General features: G+C 49.6%; 1 pseudogene; it reads left to right on the top strand.

Moving 5' to 3' along the window:
• Positions 1–802: 802 nt before the first annotated feature.
• On the top strand, positions 803–9097 carry LOC113199763 (26S proteasome non-ATPase regulatory subunit 7 pseudogene; annotated as a pseudogene).
• Positions 9098–9674: the final 577 nt, after the last annotated feature.

The following is a 9674-nucleotide window of genomic DNA, read 5'->3' as shown; positions in this document are numbered from 1 at the left end:
CATTATTGGCCACGGAGACTGTGGAAAAGGCTCCCTACGCACGCTGCGCCTCCAGGGAGGAGGCGCCTCCAGGGAGGAGACCCTGGTTCTGCGCAAATTTTGAGGGGAATCCCAGCTAGAATTTAGAGAGAACAAAGCCCCCTCCCCACTTTGGGGCGGGGGAAGGGAACGCTGGCACTGCCTAGCCCTGTTCCCTCTCCTCCATTGCAAGAGCAGCTTAATCCAATCTCCCCGACCCTATCGTACTGGAGGCTGGATTTTTGGTCAAACAGGTCGCTAGAAAGGGGATGAGGGATAGCCACGCCCAGAACCACACCCCAAGGCGATCGATGGCGGGGCAGTCGACCCTTTTCTCGCTTCCCTTCCCACACACGCACACACCCAAACGGACATGCCAACTTCAGCCCCACCATCCCATACAGACCTTGCCTGACCACCGCTTCCCCGCGCCCCTCCTCAGGTGCACATTTTGGGCGCCGCCCAGGTACCCCTCACCTGTCGGGCTCAAGCACCCGGTGTCCTACCCCGCCCCGCTCCAGTCCTCAGTGCCGGGAGCCAGGTGCCCAGCATGGGTGGGGCTCCGGCTGCACAGCCGGTTACAGCGGCCAGGGTGGCACTCCCTCCTCCCTCTCCCGGGCAGGGCCGGGGCTAGACGCAGGGGAGCGCAGGGGGTCGCAATAGCTGCCGAAGCGCTAGGACAGGCCCGTCCGTCTTACCTGCGCTGCTGCCACCCCTCCGGGTGCCGGTCCAGCCTCCGAACACGCCGGCTTCGGACCCGCCGCCCGAGCGGTCTGCGAAGTCGATGCCGATGCTGCAGCGGCGGCGGCGGCGGGCGGGGGTGGGGCGGGGCGGGCGTGCGCGGAGAGGAGGGGGAGGGGGAGCGCGGGCGGAGGGGGAGGGGGAGTGAGATCACCTCCCTGGCCGACGGCCCCGCCCCGCCGCGCCCTCGCGCGTCTTCCCAGCAGAGTCTGGCCGCAGAGCCAGGCGTGGACTGGGGACCCCCTTGGTGGCCCCTTCCGGGAGATCCGTGGCACCTGCGCCCGCAGCTCTGAGGTCCCCGATTCAAGAGTGTTTCCAGCCCCACCACCAGGGAGCCCCCGCCGCCGTGGCGTCTCGAAGAGGGAGTCTCCAGGCAGGGATGCGCCCAGGGGCCCGGGCTTGGGCGGTGGAGAGAGGACCCCGACGAGGAACACATTGCCCCCACCCCCATCCTGTCCTCGAGGGCGCTGGCCAGAGACCTGCACCCTTACGCAAGGCGGTCTCAGCCGGCCCTGATAGTCAGGCATTTGGACGTCCCCCAACACCCAGGGCAGGATTCCAGTGTCCCTCTACCCGCTCTCCTCTGAGTCCGATCCTGAGCACCCAGTCCGGGTCCTTCCGGGAGGGGTGCGTGGGCCTCAGTCCCCAGCCTTCGGAGGAGGCATCTGCTCAAGCGCGCCCCTAAGCCCCTGCGAGACCCGAGCCCAGGGGCGAAAGGTCGCGCAGAGGGCGCCCCTAGGCCTGACACTCCCACTCCCAGATTTTCCTCTACTCCCCACCAGGCCCGGTGTCTTATTTCTTTGTCTTCGGAATTGCCCTCATCCCGACCTTTTCACATGGCCCCATACTCCCTGCAGCCCTGCACTGTAGCCCAGTGCGGGGTAGGGGGGGAGGGGGGAGGAAGGAGCTCCTCCCCAGCGCCCCCTTCTAGGCTAGTTGCCGTGACCTCCCAAGCGAGGAGAGGTGGAGGGGGCTGGAATTCCGGAGCAAGCTGAGCTGGCCGAAGCCGCAGGGCAAGGAAGGCCTAGGGCCCAGATGGCAGATTGCAGCCCTGGTGGCCAAGGTATTTTTATGGGCATACCTGTTGCCCAGTGAAGCATTGGGGGGGGGGGCTCAGCTTAGCCTCCCGACACACCCCAAGTGATGCAGGGTCTTCCCAAGGGCCCACAGGAAAATGGCTCTGGTATCCTGGACTGGATTCCCCACCCCCATTGGACCTCCTCGCACCAATCGCTTTTACCCTGAAAGTGAAGGCTTGGGGTGGTCCCACCGGCCCTCTGAGATGGCCCGGATGCCATGTTTCTAGGGGTCTTTAGGAGGAGAATGGACAGAAAATAGTGAAGGTTCTGAGCTTCCAGGGAGAGGGAGAGCCAAGAGGGCTGCCTGCCCCTCCCAGAGCTGCCAGTGGCCCACCACTTGGTTCTAGTGGCCCCAGAGTGGAGCTGTGGGCAAAGCTCTTGAAGTGCCACTGGCCCAACATCTTTAGGAAGAGGGAAGGGAGACTGAGCTGGCCTAGGTCACAAGGCCAGGGGGCCAAGAGCTGTGCAGAGAGGGGGTATTTTCCACAGGCACTGAGCTATGGTCAGCTTCCTGCCTGCACTGATGTGACCTCTGATAGGCCAGGCAGAAGCTGACTGTGGGCCTCTGCTCTCCAGCTGGTCACTCCACTCATCCCAACTCGCCAGCCTTTCCCCAAGCCCCAACTTCTGCAAATCCTTGACCTAATCTGGGGTTTTATGATGATCACTATGATGACATTGACAAGGGTAAAGTAAGAAGGGAAAGGAATAGGACCTGTTTAGCATGTACCTGCTAATTCATAATGATGGGTGCAGCATTCATTTATTTTATAAATATGAATTATGCTGATTACACTGTATTGCATTGGTAAGCAGTACCACAGACCTGCCTTGTTCTAAGCACATTCCATGTATTAGCACATTTATTTTCCACACCAACCTAGTGAGGTCTGACCAAGCATTAGTCCCACATCACAGGTGAAGAGACTGGAACCCAAAAAACTCAAGGGATGCCCCCAGGGAGTGCTGCTTAGAAGAGTCTCTTTCTCTCCCTTAGTTCATTGCATTCACACATAGCCTGGTGATGAAGGTCCTATTATTATCCTCATTCTCCAAATAAGGAACCCAGATCCAGAAAGAAGCAGTTATGCAGCCAAGAGGGGCTCCGTAGAGTGTTCATTCCACCTGCATTCTGCACACCCCACCTCCTCAGCACTGCACTGTGAAGTAGATGCAATCAGTGCCCCCATTTCACAGATGAGGAAACAGGTTTAGAGGATTCAAGTGACTTAATCAAGATTATCCAGAACATAAAAGGCATAACTGGCATTTGAACTCATGTCTGTTTTACTGTAAGGTCCATTTTCTTGCTTCCTATGCCAAAGTGGAGGGGCCAATGGGAGTGAGAGCAGGAGAGAGAGATCACAGGCAGAGCAAGTCACAGAAGCAGCCAGAAGGATTGGCCTTGAATATAAGGTGAGCATTCCCTCCACTGCCTCATACTCACTGTGGAGGTTCATGGGATCACTGGGCAGATGGCTGTGTCTTGCCCACCCATGCACCTTTCAAAGTCAAGTGCACTTCACAGCCTCTGCAGTTTGGTGGTCATGATCTGCCCTCCATGACCCACTCCTCTTAGTCACAGGGACTGGACCTAGGCAGCCCCCCAGAGTCTGGCCAGATCCCCCAGATGATGGGTCAAGTAATAAGGGATGAACATCACAGACAGCAGCCAACAGTGGGGCAGGAAGAGTGGCAGCAGGCAGGCAGAGTGGGCTTGTGAGCTTGCCATAGCTGTATTAGGCCTGGGGATATAGCTCAGTTGGTAGAGTGCCTGTCTCACATGAACAAGACCCTGGGTTCAATCCCCAGCACCACAAAAAAAAAAAATCATCTGTATCAAAGTATAATATACACACAGTAAAATTTACCCATTTGAAATACAGTTTGGTGAATTTTGATAAATGTCATACATTCACCACCAAAATCAAGCCATAAATCATTTCTGCCACTTCCCCAAATTCTCTCCTACTACTTTGCAGTCAACAACTGTCTCCATGCCCTGGCCTCTGTCCCCCACTGATCTGCTTCACTTAGGCAGTCTGATTTTTGAGATTCATCCTGTTTTGTGCATGTGTGTACCAGTAGTCTGTTCCTTTTATTTTTATTTCTTTTTGTGGTTTTGGGGATTAAATCCAGGGCCTTGTGCATGTGAGGCAGGCACTCCACCAACTGAGCTATATCCCCAGCCCAATATGTTCATTTTCATTGATAAGTAGTATTCCTCTCTTTGGATGTATCAGATTGTGGTTAGGCATTCACTCATTGAAGGACATCTGGGTTGTTTCCAGTTTTGGAGTATATGAATAGAACTCCTGTAAATATTCATGTGCAGGCTTTTGTGTGAACATGCTTTTTCACTTGTCTAAGGTTAACTAGGTTAGTAGCCAAGAACTGGGTTTCTGGGTCATATGGCCAATTTATGTTTATCCATGTTTGTCTTTTTTTTCCAGCACTGGGAATTAAACCCAGGGCCTAGTACATGCTAGGCAAGTGTGTCATTGAGCTACATCCCCAGCCCTAAGTTGCTGAGGCTGTCCTTGAACTTGGAATCCTCCTGCCTCAGCCTCCTGAGTAGCTGGGATTATACGCATGTGCCACAATGCCCAGTCCCATCTTTGTCTTTTTAGCAGTAGAGTTTGATTACATTTATGATGATTGCTGTTCTATTTGGATTTATTGGTGCTTATTCTGTGCTTTCTTTTTTTTTTTTTTTGAATTTTTAATATTTATTTTTTAGTTCTCGGCGGACACAACATCTTTGTTGGTATGTGGTGCTGAGGATCGAACCCGGGCCACACGCACGCCAGGCGAGCGCGCTACCTCTTGAGCCACATCCCCAGCCCTTATTCTGTGCTTTCTATTTGCCCTGTTTTCCCAGTTCCTCTCCCAGATGCAGAATCCATCTCTGCCACAAGTGCCTCCTAACACCCAAGCCATGGAGGCTGGACACAGGAACCTCCTTGATGCCCAGCAGGAACACAACTGCCTTCCCATAACGTCTCAAATCTTCCTGAGGGCACCAAATTTGTCTCCCAAAGCCCAGCTATATGGAAGTCGGAGGTGAGAATGAAGACTGAGAGCAGGTGACAGGCCCAGGCACACCCTCTGTTGTAGGCCATCTCTCAGATGGATTGAGTTTGCTTTCTCATTTCATTTCCCGTCTGTTTATTTAAAAGCACTGTTTGAATTTTTTAATAGTTACTTTAGCTATTTTAACATGCATTCTTAACAAAGTCTAAAGTTAATCAATATATCCACTCCAGTGGTTATAATGTAGATCCACAAATTCTTTGATATCCCTCTCCTCAAGAGGTGGTGCCCAATGCCCCTCCCTGTGAGTACTGACTGGACTTGGTGCCTGGCTTCTAATGAATCAGAGAAAGCAGGAGTGACAACTTTGGGGAGCAGGTCATAAAGGCACCACTGCTTCACTTCCTCTCTTGGATTGCTTTTTGGGAAAACCCTGCTACCACACTGTGAGGACACTCACCAGCCCTGCAGAGGCACTCACATAGGATGGAAAGAAAGTGTCCCACCTATAACCATGTTACCATTTTGGAAATGGTTTTCTGGGACTGGGATGTGGCTCAGTGTTAGAACATGTGCTTAGCACATGTGAGGCCCTGGGTTCCATCCCCAGTACCTGTGACTTCAGTGCTGACCAACATCCTGAGTGCAACTGCATGAGACACTTTCAGTTGGAACAATCCAGCTAAGCCACTCCTGAATCCTCACCCACAGAAATTGTGTGATGATAAATAGTTATTGTTTTTTTTTAAACCATTACATATTGGAACCTAGGAGCTCAAGGCCAGCCTGGGCAACATAGTGAGACTCTCAAAATATATATATATATATATATATATATAGCTTTTCTCCCAGGGATTTGCTTTGTTTATGTATGTAAGGAAGGCAGTACAAGTTTCTTTTTTTAAATTTTTTTCTTTTTTCATTTTATTTCTTATTTTTTGGTACTGGGATTGAACCCAGGGGTCTATACCACTGATCCACATCTCCAGCCCTTTTTGGGGGGGGGGGGCGGGGGGTACCAGGATTGAACTCAGGGGCACTTGACCCCTGAGCCACATCCCCAGTCCTATTTTGTGTTAAATTAGACACAGAGTCTCACTGAGTTGCTTAGCATCTCGCTTTTGCTGAGGCTGGCTTTGAACTTGCAATCCTTCTGCCTCTGCCTCCTGAGCTGCTGGGATTATAGGCGTGGGACACTGCACCTGGCCCTTTTTGTTCTTTATTTTGAGATAGGGTCTAAGTTGCCTAGGTTGGGTTTGAATTTGCATCCTCCTGCCTCAGCCTCCCCAGTCACTAGGATCACAGATATGCACCACAATGACCAACTAATAAGGAAGTCCAAGTTTCTAATTTGTTATTTGGGTACACAACTAGGAGAACATGAAGCCCTGGTTACCACCTCATGTACCCTAGAATTCCCATTTGTACCTCAGAGGTGACAGACTTCTGACCAATCACTCCTTGGGGTTATCCTTGGTCTTGTCCTCTCCATAGTCTTCTGGGCTTCCTTTCTTTAGGCCTGTCTTCCTGCTGACGCCTTCCACTGGAAGCTCTCCACAAAGTTCTCTGTGCACCTTTGTTCCACAGCTAACAAATTCAACTGCCTCTCTGTCAAGTGAAGTCTCACCCACTGTCTTCACAGACCCCCCAGGACCAGGGCTCCTACCCTCTGGGTCAGGAGGTGGAATCAGCATCTTCTATGTGTCAGTCAGCCATTTTGTGTTCATCACCAACTCATTTGCCAATGGCCAATGGCTCACTGTCTTCTATTCCTGGACAACATCCCAACCTTTCGATTTCTTGACGTTTTTATCTCTCAAGACCTTGTTGATCTCACCTCAACATCCTCCTTCATGTTAAATCCCAAATGCTAATCTTCTGGGCACAGCCTTCACTCTGTTCCTTCCAGTTCTCCAACTTCCTCCCTGTTATCACTCCTGTGTTTGGACTAGGTACCAAATATATGAGTTCCCACTTGGTTTTTCTCTTGTACATCCTACCTTGGCCCCACCATGTATCTCTTCAATTTGCTTCAGTCTATCTATTTAAAGGAGGGCTCTGGTAGGAAAGAAGAAGGCAGTAATCTCAGCTAATCTGCCTGAGCTCCAGGGAACCTAGAATTAGAGGATTTTAAGCAGGTCAAGGGCCTAAGTTGTCTAATCCACAATGCGACCTCCACCTCTGAGCTACTGTTATGGGGGACTCCTGTTACCACAAACCAGTTCCTATTCTGTCTCTTCTGAGGCCATCTTTTCCTCATCTCTTTGCTTCTGCTTAATCCTAGCTTTGCTTCTCCTGGCTTCTACTGCTTTATGACAAGCACACATGGCTTTTCTCCATGTGCCCATTAGCTTTTAATCTCACTGCAGTTCGAGTTCCAAGAGAAGAAAGTTAATTGGCTCAAATACTTGGTATCCTTGTTTTGGCAAACCCTTTATGCCAAGTAACTGCATTGGCAACTGGCCAGTCTATAGAGGTGGCAAGTTCTTGGCCAGGCACTGGCTCCTGATCCAAACAGGTAAATCCAAGGTCAGTCCAGGCCAATGGGATACACACTATATATTCTATGTATACTGCTATGGACTGAACATTGTGCCCCCCACCTAATTCACATCTTGAGGCTCTAACCTCAAGTGTGGCAGTATTTGAAGATGGAGCCTCAAAAGAACTAAGAAATGAGCTCATACGTGAAAGGCTCGGATTCCCATAGGGTTGAAAGTGTTCAACCCCCTGACCCACCATAGGAGGACACAATGAGCAGGTGGCCATCTGCAAATCAAGAAGAGACCCCTCACCAGGAACTGACCCTGCTGCCCTGCTGCACCTTGATCTTTCTTTTTGTTTTCTTTTTTGTTGTGCTGGGGATTGAACCCAGGGCTTTGTGATTCGAAGCAAGCACTTTACCAATTGAGCTATATCCCCAGCCCCTGATCTGGGATTTCTGACCTCCAGAACAATGAGAAAATAAATGTCCATTGTTTGAGCCACCTAATCTGTCTAAGTCATGGACAGCTGCTGCAGGGAACTATCTATGTCTTGGCTAGCCTGTCTGGGCATGTCAACATCATCCATTCTTTTGGTTTTCCTTTATACTCAGGTGATAAAGCCCCAGGGTTTGAACAGGATTGCCCATGACTCTGTCTGGTTGTTAGATCATGATTATTTGGAAAACATGTATGCAGTGTTTAAGAAGGTTAATGTCAGAGAAAGAATAATTGGCTGGCTAGGGGCTGGGGCTGTAGCTCAGTGGCAGTGTGCTTGCCTATCATGCTAAGGCATTGGGTTCAATCCTCAGCACCACATAAAAATAAACAAATAAAATAAAGGTATTCTATCTGACTACAACTAACAAAAAAATTTTTTTTTTAAAAGAATCATTGTCTGGGGGCTGGGGATGTGGCTCAAGCGGTAGCGCGCTCGCCTGGCATGCGTGTGGCCCGGGTTCGATCCCCAGCACCACATACAAAACAAAGATGTTGTGTCCGCCGAGAACTAAAAAATAAATTAAAAAAAAAAAAAGAATCATTGTCTGGTACCACCCAGGCCCTAAACAACTATGTAAGAATGACATTGCCATCAATTAACTCATGAAAACATACTGCCCTAACTCAGTATTGGTCATTATCATGCAAAGCCAAAAAACCTGGGGCTGCCCACAGAAACATGTATTTCAGGCGAAGAAGTTCATGATGATGGAACTCCAACCTTGAAAACATTTGAGCATGTGACTGGGAAAATTGGAGCAGAAGAAGCTAAGGAAGTTGGGGTTGAGCACTTATTGTGAAACATCAAAGACGGTACAGTGGGCAGTCTTTCCAAGTGGATCACAAATCAGGGCCATGGTTTGAAGGGACTGAACTCCAAGTTTCTAGATATCAAGAGCTACCTGGAAAAAGTAGCCACAGGCAAGCTGCCCATCAACCACCAGATCATCTACCAGCTGCAGGACATCTTCAACCTGCTGCCTGATGTCAGCCTGCAGGAGTTTGTCAAGGCCTTTTACCTGAAGACTAATGACCAGATGATGATGGTGTACTTGGCCTCGCTGACCCGCTCCGTAGTTGCCCTGCACAACCTCATTAACAACAAGATTGCCAACCAGGATGTAGAGAAGAAAGAAGGGCAGGAAAAAGAAGAGAGCAAAAGGATAGGAAAGATGACAAAGAGAAGAGAAAGATAAGGAAAAGAGTGATGTGAAGAAAGAAGAGAAAAGGGAGAAAAAGTAAAACGTGTAGCTTTTTTTAATTTGTAAATTAAAATCTTATAAACTAAATCAATGTGCCACTAGAGGGTTCTTTTTCACTTTCAGTGCTTATTAAAAGGCTGTCCTGATGAGAGCTCTCTGCCTCCGATCATTCTTGCTGTGGCATTAACTGATGTAAATGACAGAGGGACTGATCTCCAACTCAGACTGCAGCCTCAGCTGCTGTGCATTGGGAATTATGATAGCTCAGGCTTCAGATCGTGTGAGAAAAGTGAAAAGACAACAACATAATATTTTTGGTACTCTTTATTCTTTATAAAGAAGAGTTGAATTTTCCCCTTCTTGAGAGATTCTTGGGGGGTCTTTTTCTGATAATTGGCAAAATTGCTAAATGGAATGTGTGGGTCCTGTATGTTCTCTGGCTTGTAAATCTTGAGTTTGACACTTCTGAACTCTTGAGAACCACACTACATTTTGGACCTGCAGTTCTGGCAGTCTCACGACCTGGGGTCCAGCTTCATGTGTTGTTTACCTTCAAAGACACAATTAAATGCTTTTTTATAAAGTGGTGTCTTGATGAGGGAATGCCATGGACAGCT

The sequence above is a fragment of the Urocitellus parryii genome, chromosome X (assembly GCF_045843805.1).
Source record: "Urocitellus parryii isolate mUroPar1 chromosome X, mUroPar1.hap1, whole genome shotgun sequence".
NCBI classification, from domain to species: domain Eukaryota; kingdom Metazoa; phylum Chordata; class Mammalia; order Rodentia; family Sciuridae; genus Urocitellus; species Urocitellus parryii.
The sequence above is the reverse complement of the archived record's forward strand: the minus strand, read 5'-3'. Positions and strand labels throughout refer to the sequence as shown.